This window comes from Macaca nemestrina, chromosome 14 (genome assembly GCF_043159975.1).
Source record: "Macaca nemestrina isolate mMacNem1 chromosome 14, mMacNem.hap1, whole genome shotgun sequence".
Lineage (NCBI taxonomy): Eukaryota > Metazoa > Chordata > Mammalia > Primates > Cercopithecidae > Macaca > Macaca nemestrina.
The window spans coordinates 60,476,582-60,496,063 of record NC_092138.1 but is presented as its reverse complement, the minus strand read 5'-3'; the positions used below and the strand labels follow the sequence as shown (position 1 = coordinate 60,496,063).

General features: G+C 34.5%; 2 pseudogenes; both read left to right on the top strand.

Moving 5' to 3' along the window:
- The first annotated feature begins 1,087 nt into the window (after nucleotides 1–1,087).
- Nucleotides 1,088–1,853, top strand: LOC105485630 (mitochondrial transcription rescue factor 1 pseudogene; annotated as a pseudogene).
- A 9,204-nt stretch (nucleotides 1,854–11,057) lies between these two features.
- On the top strand, nucleotides 11,058–12,341 carry LOC105485782 (keratin, type I cytoskeletal 18 pseudogene; annotated as a pseudogene).
- The last annotated feature ends 7,141 nt before the right edge of the window (nucleotides 12,342–19,482 follow it).

The window sequence follows — 19,482 nt, the reverse complement described above, 5'->3', positions numbered from 1 at the left end:
TAGATTTTGACTCTGTTGAATTATAGATATATTAGCCAACAATTCCTGTCACAGGTAGTTAATAAATGGAGAAGTTCCTATTAACAATACTTCTTCACCTGGTGGCCTTTAGGCTATTCCACATTGTAACAGAAGACAAACAATTTAATTAATTGTCAAATGACAAATGACAAAAATCTCTACCTAGTAACCAATGCAGATTTTTCTCTTTAGTCATCATTTTAAAAATTATTTCAACTTTGAAACACCTTAAATCAGTAATATTGAAACCATGTCTTTGATGGGCTGGGATGTAAAGGTTGATAATTTGCCCCAGTGTGGCTTACTGGCAGTTTTGCTCCCATATGTCTTGTTTCTATTGTTTTACACCAGCAGTCAAGGAAAAAATTGACTGTGAATTTGAAACGAAAGCACAGACACAGGAAGTGTATACATGTACAAATAAAATTTAGGAAATAAATTTTATGTTAAAGGTTTACGTTAAATATGCAAAAGGTTAAATTAGCTGTGATCAATTGCCCAAAAGTATTTCCCTAAGATATGACTATATATTTCTATTCATCTATCTACCGATCAATTGTATATCTACCTATCTATTTATCTATTGTAATTAGAACTTGAAAAGCTATGCTCATTTGCTAAGTGATCTTCAAGAAAGGGATTCTTTGATGAGCAATTGAACTCAATATATTGACTCACATGTCCCAAACTTTTCTTGTTCCAAAGAAAAATAGTAACTGTAACTCAGTATCCATGAAAACTTTAATATTATTTTTACTTACATCCTAAATGATATACCTTAGGTTAAAACAAAAACAAACAAACAAAAAACCCCAGAAAACCCTACCACATTATACTGGAGTAAATTTGTGAGACTAACAGATTGTGGCTTAATGTATAGCAAAAGTTTTAAATCTTTACCAAAGGGTATAAATGACTCTAAGCTCACACATCTAATACAAATATATAATAATCGTGAATATTTTTTAAGATCTGATATTATATACTTTTTTGCTAAATTGACTGCTGTCTCTCACTTGAATTTCAGTTGGTTGAGAGATTCAATTTAAAATATTCCTGGCGCGGAGGGACGAGAGGGCCTGACGTACAGATTATAAGCGCCATGGCTATGGCTAGTGTTAAATTGCTTGCTGGTGTTTTAAGAAAGCCAGATGCCTGGATTGGACTCTGGGGTGTTCTCCGAGGGACACCTGCGTCATACAAACTCTGTACTTCCTGGAATCGATACTTGTATTTTTCTAGTACCAAGTTACGTGCACCAAATTATAAAACACTTTTTTATAATATTTTCTCACTGAGACTCCCAGGACTTTTACTATCTCCAGAATATATTTTTCCTTTTTCCATAAGACTCAAAAGTAATATAAGCTCTACAAAATCTACTAAAAAGTCTCTGCATAAAGTAGATGAAGAGGACTCTGATGAAGAAAGCGATCATGAGGAGATGAGTGAGCAGGAAGAGGAGCTTGAGGATGACCCCACTGTAGTCAAAGACTATAAAGACCTGGAAAAAGCAGTGCAGTCTTTTTGGTATGATGTTGTCTTGAAGACGGGGCTAGATATTGGGAGAAACAAAGTGGAAGATGCATTCTACAAAGGTGAACTCAGGCTGAATGAGGAAAAATTATGGAAGAAAAGCAGAACGGTGAAAGTGGGAGATACATTGGATCTTCTCATTGGAGAGGATAAAGAAGCAGGAACAGAGACAGTTATGCGGATTCTCTTGAAAAAAGTGTTTGAAGAGAAGACTGAAAGTGAAAAATACAGAGTGGTGTTATGGTGGTAGAAAAGTTTACAGTTGCCTAAGAAGAGAACATCTAAATAAATGGATTGCTTTTTAGCAATAAAGCTGCTTTCTAGTGTTATATATATATACACACACACACACACACACACACTATTCCTGGAACAAGAAACTTCATTTTTTACCTTCCTGTATATGTTCGATGAGGTCCCTAAGCAAAAAGAAAAAAAAAAGTGGATTTTAGCTTTTCAGAGGCCAAAACTACTGCTGTTCATTTTGTTTCTTACCTCTTCTGCGTTATCTAGCAAAAAGGCAACACAAATAGTGGTAACCCTGGCCCCATTCTGTTAGAGAGGTGTCAATATATCAGTTCATTTAGTGGTTCATTGGGTTATTCTAAATCCTTAATAATTACATTTATAAACTGACATCTTGTAAGGAAAGCAAAATAAATAATCAAGCAAAGCTGAATCTAATCTAGAAATGTGTTTTCATGTTTATTATAGTGTAATTTTTATGGAAAAGTCTATATACATCTCCCCATACCCAATACCTTCCTGTATCACTATGTTCTAACGTAATGGTAACTACTGAATTTCTCCCTTTCTCCTCATTCCCATTTTTGTTACCTTAGTTTATGAAATCACACATTTCCATAAGCTAAAGTATTTCGTCTTTACTTCTTTCTCTAAATTTAGAATCTGCCCTTTATTCCACCTGTTTTTCATTTTTCGTTTTATTTTCAGAACAATCTTTTTGAAACAAAACTCTTCGTTTCTCTTTTTGAGGTGGGGAAAGTAATTAAAACAGAGCAGAACAAAAAAGGAACCAAAGTCCATGCCCTGGCCCAATACTCTTTATGATTGGGCTCTTGCTAACTTTTTCTTAACTCCTGCAATCCCCATATATAATCTGCACATAGGTAGTATGCAATTATTTGAGATTTCCCAAATATGCACTCACACATTGTTACGCCTTTCCAAATAACATCCTTTTTCAAAAAGGCCCTCCCTCTTATATTTAACAACCGCTCTTTCAGTCACTGCTTGCCTCACAGCTCTTGAGGAAACCTCATCTGGTGATGACCTGCCTCATGGGAAACCTTCCCTGAATTCTACCAGCCCTTGAGCATACCCCTATTGTTACACAGCTCATGTTGTAATTGGCTTGTTCAACACTGTGTCTCTAAAAATGTATGTGGGACCTGGCGGGCCACAGATATTTAAAACTATTTGTAGTATACAAGATTTTTTTTTAAAAAAAACTGTATGTTTACATGTCTATGTGAATTCATTGAGAATTAATGCCAAGTCTAATTTATCATTATCAATGATAAATTTGAAGATAAATATGTATTTTATTTTCTCATTAAGTGATATACAATAATATGAATGAAAAGTAAAAATGTTCAATTTCTCCAATCCAGCTTTGCTTGCTTTCCTTATCTCTCACTCGGATATCACCAGAGTTAAGCTCTGTTGACAGTTGGGAAATCTTTCTGATGCCTTCTCTGCTGGCTCAAATAAATACTTATATGCATGTAGAAACAATGAGACATATGTCTTATTTGCAAATAAATTGTATTATATGTGTGCATATATAGAGATGTGTATATATGCATGTACATGTGCATATGCATTTGAAGCTGGACTTTTCATTACTCTTACTGTTTTATTTAATAATACTGGGCATATCTATCCATGCTGCTCTGTGTAGATCTACCTCTAACTTTTAGTGGCTACTTAGTATTCTATTACTTGGATATGTCATATGGCACTTTTCCAGTGTGGCATTGTGGGTCAAATAGATTTTTTGAGTTCTTTTTCTTTATAAACAAGATTGTACTGCACAATCCCACTCTGAATGTCAACTTACTCTCTCTCCACCACTCCACATTCCTCATCTAAATGTCTAAATTTAAGAGAGAGAGAGAGATTAATAGATATATACTTTTTGTTGCTGTTTGTTAGCTTTTGTTTTTATAATGGATTTTATTTTTAGAGCAGATTTAAGGTCATAGGAAAAATGAGCAGAAGGTACAGAGATTTCCCACATACCCCTTACTCCCACACATGCATAGCCTCTCCAGTTCTGTCAACATCCCCCACCAGAGTGGTACATTTGTCACAATTGATGAACCTATATTGAAGCATTATTATCACTGAATGTCCATTGTTTACATTAGAGTACCTTCTTGGTCACGTACACTCTATGGGTTTGGATATATGTATAACAACATATATCCACTAATATAGTATTATACTGAGAAATTACACTGCCCTAAGAATCATCTGTGCTCCTCCTATTCATCTCCCCTTCCCCTCAACTCCTGGAAACCATTGATCTTTTTACTTCTCCATAGTTTTACGTTTGCCAGGATGTCACACAGTTATAATTATATAGTATATATCTTTTTTTCAGACTGGCTTCTTTCACTTAGTAATAATGTGTTTAATTTTCCTTTATACCTTTTCATTGCTTGCTGGATCATTTCTTTTTAGCACTGAATAATATTCCATCGTCTGGATGCACCATAGTTTATTTAGGCATTCATCTATTGAAAGAGATCTCAGTTGCTTGTAAATATTGGCAATTGTGAGAAAAAAAAAAAGCTTCAGTAAATTTCTATATGCAGGTCATTGTCTGGATATAAGTCTCCAGCTCTTTTTGGTAAATATCGAGAAGTATGATTGCTGTTTCGTATGGTCAGAGTACACTTGGTTCTGTAAGAAATAAATCTCCACAAATTTTACCAAAGTGGTTGTACAATTTTGCATTTTCACCAGCAATGAAAGAAAGTTTCTTTTGTTCCATATCTTCACCAATATGTAGTACTCTGAATGTTTTAGATTGTGACCATTCTAATAGGTAGGTAGTGATATCTCTTTTTAATTTGCATTTTCCTGATTTTTATGATGTGCTTGCTTGCCATCTCTATATTTTCTTCAATGAGGCGTCTGTTAAGGTCTTGTGTTGATTTATTAATCAGTTTGTTTGTGTTCTTATTGTTGAATTTTAAGTATGTATAAGTTTTAAATTTTAATGGACACTGTCAACTTTTCTGTCAGTAAGTTTGTATTACTTTCTGTGTTACCCAAACTTCTTGAGTTTAAATTGAATTTATATTTTCCATTTATCCACTTTGTAGAAAACATACGCTCTATCAATTCTTTCAGTGTTTATGTTTTTTGTTATTGCCTTCTCACTTGTTTATAGGTAATTTGTATCTTCTTTTAGAATTATTCAGTCTTGTCCTTTACCTATGTTCTTATGTCGTTTGTCTTTTTCTTATTCACTTGAGTTTTAAAATATATTCTAGCTATTTAATCTTTGTCAATGATATATTATAAAATCTTTTTTAATCTGTCAATTGTATTCTATATATTTTTTTTATTTTGCTCCACATGTGGACCTTAAATTTTTATGAATTCTCATCTGTACATCTTTTATTTTTTTCACAGCCTCTAGGATAAATAATGAACTTATAAAAGCTATCTTTATCCCATAAGCTTAATAATTTTTTCTAATTTCATTACAATTTATTTTATTTGTCACTGCATATCAGTATTATTAAATGCCAAGCGTTATATAAAAGTAGAAAATTGGAAGAAAAAATGCTATATACTTTACTTCCTAGAAATAAAAAAAACAAAATCAGCAATAAAATATTATATTAACTGCTATCTAAAGTCAGATGCAGGTGTAGTGATCACAATACAATATGAGTATATACTACAGCACCTACAACTGAATGATGTAGTATAAGAAAGACATTTTGAAAAGTATGACATCAGAAGCTAAACCGGAAAACTCATCCAAGTGTTGGAGAGGGGGCTACAAACTTTATTACAAGACTTTCTCAAGTTAATGAAAGCCCTAAAAAAATACATGATATTAGCAATAGCATGTTGAGAATCTGAAACACATTATTCTAAATTCTGAATGTTAAATAATGATCCTTGGGGAGGAAAGCAATGCAATATATTTCATAAGTCAATAAAATAATTTTGAAAGACAATAATAATGCTATCAATAAATGTAGGGGAGAAAATTATTATAGGGTTTATAATGCACTTAACAAAAATATTATTTTGTTTTTTGTCTTTTGTGATGTTGGAGTTATTAGTCAAACACTTTTAGATTTGTATTTTTTTCTTATTCTAAATTGATATTTAATTTTATACCCAATTCTGTATTCATAATTTTACACTCCTTTTCATAAAAAAGTGCATCAAATTGAGTAAGCTTCAGGCCAGGCCTTATCTAGGTCTTCATATCTCTCATGATGAGTCAAAATTTCTTGTTTTCAGATTGACTTTTCAATATGAAGGTACAGTTTTTCTCTCAATTCAGTACAATTTCTCTTTATTAAATCTCACCAAGATATTTTGATTTTAGTTTTGTTTATTGGGTGTTCTACTTTGTGAATTATTTTTATGGTCTTTGCCCTTTAAGTATTTTTTTTTCAATAATTCCCTTCAAATATTTACCTGTATCATATAAGTTTATTATGACATCTCTCTAACCTTATCTGTGTCAAATATTGAATTTTTAGAAATATCTAATGGGTTCCTCCCTACTATTAGCTACTCAGTAACTCCAAAATACATTAAAATCTAAAAAGTAATAAACATTTTTGATCTCTTGACTCAGCTGAGAATTATTTCTGTTGTTTTGGTATCTTCTTCAAATTGTAAACAATCTCTTACTTGAGGTATATCAGTACAAACTATCAGAATTTCATAGTTTCACTTTTTTCTTTGTCTTGAGAATGGCTTTTAGTCTGGAGAAAGGGTTTAGAAACTTGTCAGGCCAAAATATCCAGTACATTTCTTTCTTTATGTAGTTACCCATGCTCCAATTGTTTAAAATACATTGCTGTTGTTAGTAAGAAATATAACATATTTATGAAATGATTCCATCAAAATTATTTGCATGTTTTCGTATATTTATTCTTATTTTTCATGTGTCAGTGTTTATATAAGATTTTTCGATGTGTGGATATGTATATAGGAAAATTCAGAGATTAAGCTGTATAAGATCGGATAATTGGCCAGTTTGTGAGCATTTACAGTGTTTTTAATAATTTTTATCTTTCAATTAGAAACACACATCAGGCATATCATGCACTGTGTCATAATTTTTTCAATAGTTATACATGTACTTTATTCTCCTTATCTTATTGAGTAGTTTGTAAGACATTTGTTTAAAATACTGTCTGTAAAACTCGGAGGCAATAAGGTGGGGCTCTGTGTTCATGTTCTTGTTGAGTTCTTAGTAGTCTGATTCTTATGCAATTCACCTACTATATTTCTACAAGCAATGCAATTTGGGAAAAAAATCAGGTACTGAAATGTTTATTTTTATAAATGAGGTAAACTTAAAAATGATCCAAAGAGTAAGTTCACAGCAAGCATTCATTTCTTTTCCTTCCATGTAATTTGCATGCAAGTCAGTCATTTTCATATATGTTTATAAATCCTTCTCTTGATTTGTTCTCCTTCTTACAATAATTTTAATATACAATTATTTTTACTCTGGTTAATGGAATTTTTTAAGTGCCCTGAATTCCATTTCAGAATGATGAAGGGAATTAAATATTTATGTTACATAGATGTTAATATTCAATATTCATCTAATACATGCAAAATAAGCAATTAAGAATATGCAACTGTATCCCATTATGAACATATCCTTGATATGCCTTCCAAACTTAAATTCCAAATTCTTTCTGCTATTCAGCTAGAAGTTTTGCTAATATTTTCTTAATGGAAAATTGTATTTTCTGAACTGATTAATAACAAAAAATTTTCCATTTTCTTGAAATAGCCTATTTCTTGTTAATTTTTTAATCATTCAATTAGCTACCCCCCCAGCCTATACCAAGAATTATATATTAATTATTTTTTAACAGTTAAGAAGTCACAGTAGGTTTGGGTTATAACCAACATACTGTGGCTTACAAGATAATATGGAATAGTGGCTAACCCATGAGTATAGTGAGAATGCTTTTTAAAAGTTATAATGGAATAATCCCTTAGCTAATAATTATTATTGTAGTTTAGATATTTGGCTATGACAAAGTAATACTAGTTGAACCTCATTTGACAATATATGATGGAAACTTAGTACATAGTGTTGTACATATTTTCACTTGGTTAAACAACCTTTAGAGGATATGCTTAGTGATTTCATATTTCAACTCTAAATTGTTAGTTTTCTTTTTTTTTTTTTTTTTTTTTTTTTGAGACGGAGTCTTGCTCTGTCGCCTAGGCTGGAGTGCAGTGGCCAGATCTCAGCTCACTACAAGCTCTGCCTCCCGGGTTTTTACGCCATTCTCCTGCCTCAGCCTCCCGAGTAGCTGGGACTACAGGCGCCGCCACCTCACCCGGCTAGTTTTTTGTATTTTTTTAGTAGAGACGGGGTTTCACCGGGTTAGCCAGGATGGTCTCGATCTCCTGACCTCGTGATCCGCCCGTCTCGGCCTCCCAAAGTGCTGGGATTACAGGCTTGAGCCACCGCGCCCGGCTAAATTGTTAGTTTTCAACAGTAGGTTCAATGCATTATTGGTAGATTTTGCGACCTAGGTTTTTTTGTATGCTCATTTTGGTAGGATGTTTTCAACACTCCTATTTTGTTCACTTATCCTCTGTAATTTTAGAAAAATAAATTGCCTTAGTAAGTTTTGTTAGATAATTTCAGTCACTCCATTATTTCAAAGACTTAATGGTTCACAAAACATTTTTGTTTCTGCATTTCAGATATCCACTTTGTTTGAAATAAAGCCACAGAGAAACCAAGATATTATTATTATTTTAGTGAGAAGAATTTGAGGCTATAAACTAGATTTATTAATGCATTCAGTTATTCAACACATGTTTATCAATAGCCTATCACTTTGACACACACATTGGATAGAGCAGTGGACAAATGGATGATGACACATATCCTTGCTATAACAAGGATCATATTTTACAGAGTAAATACAAACACCGTGTGTTGTGAAGACAGAATATTTGCAAAGGGACATTTATTATTAAATCTGCCATTTAGGGAAGAGCTCACTGAAAAAGTTATGGAATAAAAATCTGAGCAACATGAGGGAATGAGTGATAGAAATCTATGGTAGAAATTTCAGCCAAAAATGAGAGTCAGTTTGAAGAGAACAATGTTGCAACATGTTGGGGTAATGTGATGAAAGTCACTACAACTGTACCTGAGAAAGTAAGGCGATGAATAGTAAATGCATTCAAAGAGGTGAGAGGGGACCAGATTGTGTAGGTCTTACAAAATGAAAAGTAGCATAATATGCCCCATGGTTTTAAAGGATACTATTGTTACTGGGGTGAAAAGGGACATATAAAGATTAGAATAGCATTAGGGGGATGAGTTAGATGATCAATGAAATAATCCAGACAAGAATGACGATGATTGGATCAGAGTTGTGGCAATAGAGAAATTAAGAGTTTGTTGTATTCTGTATGTATTTTCAAGTTACAATAGATAGAATTTGCTGAGAGACTGGACATGGGATTCATGAGGAAGACAGGGATTCAAGATGACTCCGAGAATATTATGATAAGAGTAATTGAGATCTGTAAGACTTCAGAAGGCTTTGTTTGAGGTAAATGGTTAGAAACTTGTTTGTTTATGTTAATTTTAAGAGCATCAGGAGGCATCTAAATGGATATATTGGGTAAGCAATGGATATGAACCTAGAGCTCATACATAGAGATCTGAGATGGAGGTATATATTGGGTATTCATCAATTGATAGATGCATTATGTTCTGTGAGACTGAATAAGATCACAAATGGCCTGAATGTCAGTAGAAAAGAAAAGAAATCCAAAGACCATATCCTGGTGCACTCTAAATTCAAGAGATTGTTTCGATGAGGAAATGAAGTACGAAGATCCAAAAATATAGCAAGAAAATTAAGCAAGGTTGCTGTTTAAGAAGTAAAGTGTATAGAGTCTGAAAGTGTTTCAAAGATGAGTGAGAAATAATGTCAAATGTTGCTGACAGATTAATAAGTTAAGGACAGAAAAATAATGAATTCTTTAGTAATCAAAATGAAGATTACTGGTGCACTTGATTAAAGCATTTTAACATTTGTTTATACCTTATTTCTAAGTGGCAAATTTCCCAAAGCAAATCACATGTTTAAGCCCAGATCCAAAGGGTAAAGAAACTCCACCTTCCAATGAGAAAAAAAAATTCAACTTTATATGGCAAAAAGTAGGTATGCAGGAAAAATTATTTTTGCCATTCTTGCAAATAATTTAACATGACCTGAAATCCTATAGAAGTTAAAAAGTTCATAAAATGACATTGTAGACATAATGCTCAGTATCAGTCATTAGAGAAATGAATATTAAAACCACATGAGATGCCGGTGCATGCCCTCTCAGGTGGGTTAGTACTAAAAAGAAAATGGCAAGTGTTGACAAAGATGTGGAGCATCTATAACTCTCGGATATTGCTAGGGGAATGTGAAATGGTACAGACACTTGTGCAAGTAGTTGGTCAATTTCTTGTATAATTAAAGATGTGATTACTGTATAATCCAGAAATTAAATTTACAGGTTTTTAGCCAAGAATAAGGAAAACACATTTATGTAAAATTTCTATGAGAATGTTCATAGGAGCTTTATTTATAATGATCCAAACTGTAAACAACCCAAATATTCATCACAAATTGTGAGCATATCCAAATTATGAATGATTAAGCAAATTATGGTATCTCCATTCAGTGGAATGGTACTTAGTGATGAAAATCACTTAGTGTATGATACATAATAGAGCACGAGTATCAAATGTATTCTGAAAGTGAAAGAATCCAGACACACAAGATTACATATTTCATTATTTCATTTATTTGAAATTCTCAAAAAGACAAAACCATAACAAAATAAAGAAGATTGGTTGTTTCCTGTAGCCAGTAGGTAGCGCTAGCGAATTGACTGAAAAAAGGTACGTTACCAAACTCTTTATGTTGCTATTTATGTTACCAAACGATTTATTCCTCATTTAAAATGACCTTGGTCAAAAATGCATTGCATTGTGGATTTATAATGGGTGAAATTTATTATACAGAAATTGATAATATAACCGATCAAAATAAAATAAAAGATAATAAAGGATGCTATGAACAAGCTTATGTAATAACAATTTGGATAAAGCAAAGTTCATGAAAAAAACACAACTTATCAAAACCAATTCAAAAAATAACAGAAAATGTGGTCATCGGCAAAGCCTAAGTCCTGTCCTCTCGCTCACCTCCCCGAACAGCATGAGCTTCACCACTTGCTCCACCTTCTCCACCAACTACCGATCCCTGAGCTCTGTCCAGGTGCCCAGCTATGGCACCTGGACAGCCAGCAGTGCAGCCAGCGTCAATGCAGGCGAGGGCTCTGGTTCCCGGATCTCTGTGTCCCGCTCCACCAGCTTCCCAGGTGGCATGGAGTCCAGGGGCCCGGCCTTGGCGATGGCCAGGGGTCTAGCAGGAATGGGGAGGCATCCAGAACAAGAAGGAGACCATGCAAAGCTTGACCGACGGCCTGGCTTACTACTTGGACAGAGTGAGGAGCCTGGAGACCGAGAACAGGAAGCTGGAGAGCAAAATCGGGGAACACCTGGAAAAGAAGGGACCTCAGGGCAGAGACTGGAGCCATTACTTCAAGACTGTTCAGGACCTGAGGGCTCCGATCTTCGCAAATACCACAGACAATGTCCACATTGTAAAGCAGATCAACAATACCCCACCTGCTGCTGATGGCTTTAGAGTCAAGTATGAGACAGAGCTGGTCATGCGCCAGTCTGTGGAGAACAACATCCGTGGGCTCCGCAAGGTCATTGATGACACCAATTTCACTCCGCTGCAGCTGGAGACAGAGATTGAGGCTCTCAATGAGAAGCTGTTGTTTATGAAGAAGAACCGTGAAGAGGAAATAAAAGGCCTGCAAGCCCAGATTGCACCTCTAGGTTAACTGTGGAGGTAGATGCCCCCAAATCTCAGGACCTCGCCAAGATCGTGACAGACATCTGGGTCCAATATGACGAGCTGGCTCGCAAGAACTGAGAAGAGCTGGACAAGTACTGGTCTAGGCAGATTGAGGAGAGCACCACAGTGGTCACCACGCAGACCCCTGAGGTTGGATCTGCTGAGGTGACGTTCACGAGCTGAGACCTACAGTCCAGTCCTTGGAGATCGACCTGGACTTGATGAGAAATCTGAAGGCCAGCTTGGAAAACAGCCTGAGGGAGGTGGAGGTCCACTACGCCCTACAGATGGAACAGTTCAACGGGATCCTGCTGCACCTGGAGTCAGAGTTGGCACAGACCCGGGCAGAGGAGTAGCACCAGGCCTAGGAGTACCAGGTTATGCTGAACATCAAGGTCAACCTGGAGGCTGAGATCGCCACCTACCGCCGCCTGCTGGAAAATGGCGAAGACTTCAATCTTGGTGATGCCCTGGACAGCAGAAACTCCATGCAAACCATACAAAACACCACCCTCCTGATAGTGAATGCCAAAGTGGCATCTGATCAACACCACCAAAGTTCGGAGACATTAAGCCGGAGAAGCAGGGTACTCTTTGGGGAGCAGGAGACCAATGAAAAGTTCAGAGGTCATTGGATGTCAAAAAAAAAAAAAAAAGGAAAGAAATAATAGAAAAATCTTAAAAAATCCTGTAAGAAAATTGAATTCTAAATAACGCTTTCCAAAAACAACAAATTCCAATCTCAGATGGTGTGCAAGTAAATAAGTAAATTTGTACAAATAAGTATGGTAGAAATATCACTAAAATCGCATAAACTCAGAAAGAACTAACAAAGAGGAACACTTGCCAATTCATTTTAGGAGGCCAGAATAATTTTCATATGAAAATTTGACGCCCCCTCAAGAAAAAAAACTAGATAAAAAAAGAAAAATTGCGGAACAATGTTTAAACAATTGCATGATTAAACCAACGAGTCCCGAACAAGTTATTAGCCATTCAAATCCAATGATATATAAAAACTATACTGCATCATGTATAGATAATCCAATGTGTGACAATATCATATAAATGAAAAATGCAATATACTTGAACATCAACTCGTGATTCAATGCAATATGCAACTTAATAACAAGTAATTTTTTCAATAGGTGCAGAAACGTTTTTGATAAAATTCAACAAATGGGCATGATAAAAATTAAGTCTCAGCAAAATAAGCAAGGACATGAACATTTTTAATGTGAAAAACCACATCAACAACAAAAAACTGTGCAACTAAAACGTAAGTTATTAGAAAAATATTTAATGCTTTTCCTCTAAAATTGTGTAAAAGCTGTATGTGTCCAGTAACAATATTTTTGCTTGTCACAGACCAGAGTCCTAACTAATGCAAGAAGTCAATATAAAGAAACAGACTATTAATGTAAGAAATGCATAAGGCTGACATTTATAAACAGCTAGCATAATTGTTTCATAGAAATCTAAATGATACATTATTAACAAACTAATTTAGAAAATTTGACCTGTACATAATGAATATACAGTAGTCCACCGCTTATTCATGGGGGATGCTTTCCAAGACCCCCAGTGAATGCCTGAAACTTCGTATAGTACTAAAACCTATATATACAATGCTTTTTCCTATACAAATATACCTATGATAAAGTTTAATGTATAAGTTAGGAAGAGTACTAGATTAACAACAATAACAATAGAACCCATAATAATACAGAACAATTATAACAATATGCCAACATCACTGCTCTTGCACTTTGGGGTCATTATTAAGTAAGATACAGGTTTCTGGAACATAAGCACTGTGATAGAGCAAGAGTTAACAGATAACCAAGAAGGCTACTTAAGTGACCACGGGGTGGTGAGTGGCTTCTACAGCATGAATCTGCTGAACACGGGGGATTCACATCCCAGGCAGGAGGGAGCTGGATGACTTGAGAATTCATCACTCTACTCCAAACAGTGTGTAATTTTAAACTTTTGAGTTGTTTGTCTGCAATCTTTCATTTAATATTTTCAGACAATGGTTGCCTGTGGGTTACTGAAACCTACAACCATGAAAAACATAACCATGGATAAGGGGAGACTACTATAGAAGTAACTCATTGTTATATTTTTTGAGACTTTTATACTGACAAATTTAATTCCAGGCTGGATTAGAAGTTGTTGGTATTTTGGGCATGTAAACCATCAATTGATGTCCCATATGTTTATAGACTGGAAAAAAAAGTCAGAAGTTCTGCTACCCTCTAGGAGTGCAGGTTAACCATCATCCTCTTGGGACAGTCACAGGAAGGGTAATGAGAAACAATACATTTCAGATGGAAAAACAAAGAGTCCCAACAATATTTGTATGGGGTTACTTCTCTCAGAAATGAATTTGAGCATAATAAAGAAATGTTCTCTTCCTTCAAAACAAGGGCTATCTGGCTTTGGAATTGTTATGAACCAATGACATCTGTCTGCCTCCCTTTCTTTCCCTTTCTGAATGCAGATGCTTACTGTAGTTATCCTTTGTCCTGTTGATGTGCATTGGCTGTGTGTAGGAAAATAATTTCTCTTTTCAGTCCATATTTCTCCATATTTAGATAAACCACATTTGTAACTTCTGTGTAGATGGTCATGAACTCTGACTTTGAGCCTGATGAGCAGATGGCATAAGAATGTGATGGTGCCTTCTTTGGGGGGAGGTAAGGAAAATATATATATTGCATATGAAAAGGAGGAAAATGAATATTTCTCTCCAGGAGTGTGGAAAGTGTTCTACTGCATTCTTTATAATTTTTGACTCAATTTTTTCAGTAATAGAATTATATAATACACTCATTACTATGTGAGATCTTTGCCTCTTTAACTTTGGACTTGGTCACATGACTTGCTTTGTTTATGGAATATGAGCTAAAGTGGCACATTCAAGAAGAAACTTGAAGTTACATTTTGTGACTGAGCTCAGCCCTGCTTTCTTCCTTTTCGCTTTGGTAATTGGCATGTTCACAATAGGGCTGCCCTCTTTCCAGAGATAAAATTCTCTGGGAGTTATGCCAAGCACTACCTACAAAAGCTGCAAGGGCAGCAGTTATAGTTGAACTGCAGATGGTGACATGTGAATTGAGCAAGAAATGACCATAATTGTAACTAGCTAAGCTCTGGGGGTTACTTATTACAAAGCAATGCTGACAAGTACATAAATCTGCCTCACAAAATGAACCATTAAATATTATCTATTCTAAACTGAGTCAGACACTCTGAGAAACAGTTGAATATTGACAGAGAAAATAAAGCCTCTGGATATCCAGCTTCTTATAATTTACACATATTCATTGAGTTTTAATTTTAACTAAGGAAGCATTCTGGGATATACAAATACAAATGTGATCCATTTTGTGTCTTCAAATAATGTAAAATTTTAATGGGGTGAAAATTCAGAACTGTAACTGCTGCAAGATGTGATTTTGTAGTTAAAACAATGGAAGCACAATTCTGGTGTAAGAATACTAGGAAGTGAGGAGAAGACTACCTCCAAACTAACTATCAGGTGACTGACTATCAGGTGGTGATCTCATGAAATAAAGAGGGTTTAGGAAGTGCAGGAGAAAAGGTAAGAAATGCTAAATGTGATGCATTTCCTTCTACTCTGTCGACTTAATTCCTTCCTTTGCTTTCTAACATTAAGCTTTACTTCCCTAATTTTTTGTTGTTTGTTTTTGCCTTAGTCAGGAAATTTGTTAGTAAGAAAAAGGAGACTGCTATCAGATGGAAAGAAATACTAAAAGCCGAATTGGGACTTAAAACCAAGTCTTCTATTGCCATTGAAAAATCATATTACACATGTCTTGAAATTCCACAGCAACTAAAACATAGAAAGTAAGCTCCAAACTATTCATTTTACCTAAGAACATTTTTTTTTCAGTTTAATAATTAGTAGGGAAAAGTAAAGAATCAAAGAAAACTAAAACCTGATTCAGAGAAAAGGTCTTTTTTTCTCAAGTTGCAAAAGTATATCAAATTAAAACTCTCCAAATTTTTAAAATAATTTATAAAAATATAAATAGTTACATATTTATATAATGTATCAATATAACACTGGAAATATTTAATACTGTGAAATCTGTGCCCATTTCAAACAATGATACAATGTGTAACTCAACTCTCAACATCTCAGCTGAGTGTATATATCAATTTTTAAAATCGCCAAAATCAGAACATGATTGCTTGCTTGAGTTAAACAAGTCCCTGGAATAAAATTGTGCTCAGTGTAATAACTTCTTCAGGTTTATTCAGATATGTCAGGGGTTGACAAGATAATTTACAGATTTGAAGAGTTGGAGGGTTTATTATAGACAATCCTTTACAGCCACATCTCATTAGAAGTTAGGAAATTGAAGACCAGGGAGGTTAAATTACTTTCTCAGAGAGAGAGGTAATTAGTAATATAGCCAGGCTTCTATCTTCTAATATCATTCTCTATTCACTATACCTCAAGTGTAGATATACAAACGGGCTAAATTTTACTTTCTCTTTTTTTTTTAAATTGTAAACCTGGTAGGTCAACTCCAGCAGGTGGATGCTGACCAGGATGGCCCTGGGGAAGTTCTGTCTTTTTGTATTGCTCTAAGAGTAACTAGGTCTGTGGCTGTCCTGTTCCAACTCCAGGGTAGAAGTTAATTCTCCCAAAATGCTTCTGTATTCCTCTGGAAAAAAAAAAAAAAAAAAAGGAGTGTGCTGTAGGAAAGCAATCTCAGAATCACCAAATGCATTTGAACTAAAATGTTTTGTGCCCATTTATTTAAAAACAACACAATTACAGATTGTAGCTTCCCAAGAATATGTGTACACTTTTATATATGAGTCATTGGTGTGGTAAATACCAACTTAATGACCTTGGTTTTCTAAAGTGAAAAAAAATTGGGGGCTTTTTGGGAGTAATCAGGAATCGATATATTCAGAATATGGATATATGGCTATAGTAGTCATCCTTCATCTCTAGGCTGTGTCTTGGTCACTGTGATAACAATTGAAACAGTGTTAGTTTGGCACTTTAGTGTTTTAGGAAACAAAAAGCTCTTTCCTTTAGGGCAGAAGGGCTAATTGCAAGGATATAACCGTTTTGTAAGCTGATAAATAAATTAATTATAATTTATTTATTTCAGGGTTGAATAATAAATCTACAATATGTTTGGTTACTCACATTTTTTGGTCATCCCCTCTGAACTAAGTATTAATTCTTTCCTATTCTCCTGACTCCTCCAATGTGTACTTCAGCTTCTCTCTGGGTCTTATTTTCTTCCTGCTTGTATAATTCTTTCTAGATTTGCTGCATTTCCTATGTGAATTTTATACTCAGAACCTCTTGGGAATCTGAGGCTGACTGGAAAGTCACTATATATTGGGAAGATTTACTTCACCAGACACCTTAGTAAAAGAAGCGTATCAGTTCCCTAATCTGTCAATGGTAGTCTTTAGATAACAAGCTGATTTCTGGTTTTCAGTCCAAAGTGGAAAGGATAACAAAGCCATGTGATTAAATCACGGCAACAGAAATATAATTATGATAATAATAGGTAAACTTTTCTAAGTGCTTAATATGTATCAGACACATTTCAAAGCACTTTGCATATATTTGCCTATTCAATCTTAATTACAAATCCATGAAGTTAGAACCATTACTACTCCCAGTTCATGAATGAAGTTCTGAAGAGTTTAGTTGTTTGTCCAAGAGAGCATAAATACTAAGGCATTACTTTTGATTTTTTTAAGACAGGAACTTTAGACTTTGAGCTACCATATATTTAGCACTTTCCTGAATTCACAGGGATATAAAACTAATTAAATCACTTTGAAAACTATTATGTGACATTTGTATGTACATTATAGTTAGTAATACAGTACTCTACTACAATATAGTACTCTATGACCTATGTTTGCCTTCCTAAATTGTGTAATGTCTGTGTCCATATGACTGGGATTGTTTGGAACTTCTAAAAGATAAAATGAATCATAACATTTGGAGACATAATTGCTCTCTCCTGAAGATTATCTTGTCATCTCTTTTCTATGTGCAGCAGCCCCGCTTCTCTTATGAAATAATCCATTCACCACCCAATATGGTTCTTGTTATGGAGGTCACGTAACCACAGTAACAAGCTTGTGATTAATTCGTGAACAATCGTGTGACCTCTGGTTACAGATACTGAGCTAGGAATGGACATGAAGTCCAACTTGGACCAGTCAGAGCTTTTCCCGTTGATGTTATATATAAATAGTAGAGAAAAGTATCTGCCATTCCTCGGAAGCAAGTATATTAAGATAGTGCAACCTGGAGCTCCCTCTAAGCACAACCGCACACGATCCTATTATGAGGAAAACCAAGCAATGTAACATCTCCCCAAGCAAGGACCCCCCAAACTAGAAAGAAACCAAGGAAAAAAGGAAGGACTCAGACAAGGCTAGCTTGCTGAGTACATGAGTTTGTTACAACTTACATACAGGGCATTACTGGGTAGCAGCAGGACAACTCCAGTGATCTGTCCCACTACCTGCCTCTAAGTTGCTTTTAGGATAATTTTTCAGCTATTTGCCTACTGTGTGTAATGAAACTGTTTTTATTTTCATACGTTCTCAAATATGTATCGGGATGTTTAGGTTTTTAGGGACACCTATTCCTCCTTTAGGCACCATGGCCTAGAGGGTACATTTCTCATAACTCACCATAGAAAAGAAGTGAGGCTATGGATCTGATAATTAGCTTGATTTAATCATTACATATTATACACCTATATCAAAACATCATAGAGTCACACAGGTATGTAAAATTATGAATTCTTAATTAAATAATATCAATAAAAAGAAAAATTAAAATAAATTTTAAAATTCTTATAGGGAGGAAAAGTTGCTATGCAGTGTATAGAATAACATAATATCTTGGAAATCAAGAAAATGAAAGTTTAATTTTGTGCTACCAACTTATCCTGTGAGCTATTTGATGCTTGCTTGTTTTCAGTGATACAATCCATAATTAAAATTACAGAGTAAAGAATCATTAATTAATCCATTCTTTTATTTAGACACCTAGTTCAGTGTCCAATGTAGTAGTGAAAAACAGAATCCTAAACAAATAAGCTTTAAAATAAACTATTATAAAGAAATAATAACTAGTGTACATCAATCAGTTAAGTAATACTACATAAAAAATAGGAAAATGCATATGCACCTTTATTAGTTCTTCATTCAGGGATTTGTGAAGCATGAGTACAAAATAATGCAATGTATAATATCCTTTTCTGGTCCTCAATGAAGCATGCAAGTATTATTTTTTTCTCTCAAGCTATTGTTTTACCACAAGGAACAATCTTATCTAATTAGTGTTCATTACTATCTAAAAGTCAATAACTATCCACAGAACTGGGACTAAAAGAATCCTCAGATTCATTTCTAGAGAACATAATCAATGAGTGCAAAGATGGGAATTTGAGAATTCATCTTTCTGGCAAATAAAATTTTATCACATGTAACTCATCCACCACAAGCTTGTATAGCTAAGCCCTTGACAGATTAAATGTTTATTGTCAAAAATTGATTGGGTCTGTTTTGAAAATTTAATCTAAATCATCTCTTAATTTGATTTTAGAAATATTTGTTTTTGTTATATTTTTTCTTAATTTCATCCTATGGCACATTTAGTTCCCAGTTGTATTTTTCAGAG